This window comes from Chiloscyllium punctatum, chromosome 17, assembly GCF_047496795.1.
Source record: "Chiloscyllium punctatum isolate Juve2018m chromosome 17, sChiPun1.3, whole genome shotgun sequence".
In the NCBI taxonomy this organism is placed as follows: domain Eukaryota; kingdom Metazoa; phylum Chordata; class Chondrichthyes; order Orectolobiformes; family Hemiscylliidae; genus Chiloscyllium; species Chiloscyllium punctatum.
In genome coordinates, this window is record NC_092755.1 from 103,481,595 (window position 1) to 103,484,094 (window position 2,500).

Here is a 2,500-nt window from a genome sequence, read left to right on the forward strand (position 1 = left end):
AGCGTGTGTGTAAGTGAGGGTGTGTGTATGAGTGTGAGAGTGTGTGTGTGTGAGTGAGTGTGTGAGTGTGTGTATGTGTGTGTGTGAGTGAGCGTGTGCATGCGTGTGTGTATGTGTGTGTGTGTAAGTGAGCATATGTGTGAGGGTGTGTGTGTGTGAGTGTGAGAGTGTGTGTGAGTGAGAGTGTGAGTGTGTGTGTGTGAGCGTGTGTGTGAGTGTGTGTGTGTGAATGTGAGAGTGTGTGTATGAGTGTGTGTGTGTATGTGTGTGAGTGAGTGTGTGTGAGTGTGAGAGTGTGTGTGTATGAGTGTGTGTGAGTGTGTGTATGTATGTGTGTGAGTGTGAGTGTGTGTGTATGAGTGTGTGTGTGAGTGTGTGTGTGAGTGTGAGAGTGTGTGTGTGAGTGTGTGTGTGTATGTATGTGTGTGAGTGTGAGTGTGAGTGTGTGTGTATGAGTGTGTGTGTGAGTGTGTGTGTGAGTGTGAGAGTGTGTGTGTATGAGTGTGTGTGTGTATGTATGTATGTGTGTGAGTGTGTGTGTGAGTGTGAGAGTGTGTGTGTATGAGTGTGTGAGTGTGTGTATGTATGTGTGTGAGTGTGTGTGAGAGTGTGTGTGTATGAGTGTGTGTGTGTATGTATGTGTGTGAGTGTGTGTGAGTGTGAGAGTGTGTGTGTATGAGTGTGTGTGCGTATGTATGTGTGTGAGTGTGTGTGTGAGTGTGAGAGTATGTGTGTATGAGTGTGTGTGTGAGTGTGTGTATGTATGTGTGTGAGTGAGTGTGAGAGTGTGTGTGTATGAGTGTGTGTGTGTATGTATATGTGTGAGTGTGTGTGTATGAGTGTGTGAGCGTGTGTGTGAGTGTGAGAGTGTGTGTATGAGTGTGTGTGTATGTATGTGTGTGAGTGTGTGTGTGAGTGTGAGAGTGTGTGTGTGTGTGTATATGTATGTGTGTGAGCGTGTGTGTGTGTGTGTGTGTGTGAATGTGAGAGTGTGTGTGTATGTATGTGTGTGAGTGTGTGTGTGTGTGAGAGTGTGTGTGTATGAGTGTGTGTGTGTATGTGTGTGTGAGTGTGTGTGTTAGTGTGAGAGTGTGTGTGTATGTATGTGTGTGTGTGTGTGTGTGTGAGTGTGTGTGTGTATGTATGTGTGTGTGTGAGCGTGTGTGTGAGTGTGAGAGTGTGTGTGTATGAGTGTGTGTGTGTATGTATGTGTGTGAGTGTGTGTGTGAGTGTGAGAGTGTGTGTGTGTGAGTGTGTGTATGTATGTGTGTGAGTGAGCGTGTGTGTGTGAGAGTCGGAAGGCAGTGTGATGCCTTCCCTGGGTGAATAGCCGTGCCCCTGCACTGTGCGTGCTGCTGGTGAACAGGGATGTGGAGCAGTCGGTGTTACTGAGCGGTGGGTTCCCCCCTCACTCCTGCACACCAGACTGACCATGGGGCATTGGACCACCCCTCAGCCACACTCCCCTCACTACAAACCAACCAAAAACCCCACATCATCCACCCCTCGTGGCTAGTGCCCTTGCGAATGGCAACAGGAGTCCCTTCGGCCCTGTGCCCTGCTGCTAGCCCTGTGTGTTTAAGGGACAGCTCCCTTCCCCCGGCTTCCATCCAGTCCCAACCTCCCTGCGAGGGGTGGGGGGGGGTGTTCTTAGCAACTTCCCCTTTCGGACACAGTCTATGATTGAGTCTTGCACAATCTCAGGCAGTGGGGTCCAGCTCCTAACCTCGAGACTGCTGTCTGCTCTCTCTCTGTCTGCTAACCACAACCGCTCTGAGCCTTTCGTTCTGAAGTGCGTCTGCCACCAGACGAGACCGCAAGTTTTTTTCTGGTGACTGAGTGAGACTTCCTCTCACACTGCTCCTGTCACACCTCACAAACGTCCCCCTCGCTCTCTAACCGCATCGGTACCATGTCTTGCTAAGTGACCACTCAGCCCAGCCCGCTGTCCCTCTGAGTCACTCTTTCTGACTCGCCCGTGTTCACAGTCCACCGTCAGGTTAATACAAGGCACGAGTCCGAACGCAGCGAGAGTACCGTGGAAGGAATCGGGGCCCCGTATCCAAGCAAGGATAGACCAGAGGGCACTCCAGAGAAGGTACACTCAGCCGATCCCGGGGACGGAGGGGATTGTCTGTTGAGGGAAGGGTGGAGTCGGTTGGGTCTGGCGTTTGGAGGAATGAGATTGAAGATTCTCAGGGGTAGGGGGACATTGACAGGGAGATGTGTCCCTTTCTCTCTCTGTCTCTCTTTCTCTCTCTCGCGCTCTCTGTCTCTCTCTTTCTCTCTCTCTGTGTCTCTGTCCCTCTCTCTCTGTCTGTCTCTATCTCTCTCTGTCTCCCACTCTCCCTCTCTCTGTGTGTGTGTCTCTCTCTCTCTCTCCCTCTCTGTCTCTCTTTCTCTGTCTCTCTCTGTCTGTCTCTATCTCTCTCTGTCTCTGTCTCTCTCTGTCTCCCACTCTCTCTCTCTCTGTGTCTCTCTCTGTGTCTCTCTCTGTCTC

At 51.1% G+C, this 2,500-nt stretch overlaps 2 protein-coding genes across 3 annotated transcripts in view; one reads left to right on the forward strand and one right to left on the reverse strand.

Annotated features, from left to right (window-relative positions):
• LOC140487664 (semaphorin-4B-like) overlaps positions 1-2,500 on the forward strand; it is a gene marked incomplete at its 3' end in the record, with an annotated part of 95,278 nt that overhangs the window by 58,157 nt on the left and 34,621 nt on the right. The window contains exon 4 of the mRNA XM_072586948.1: positions 1,989-2,098. The remainder of the gene's footprint in view (positions 1-1,988; positions 2,099-2,500) is intronic.
• LOC140488195 (uncharacterized) overlaps positions 1-2,500 on the reverse strand; it is a 22,899-nt gene that overhangs the window by 15,353 nt on the left and 5,046 nt on the right. The gene's annotated exons all lie outside the window — the stretch shown is intronic.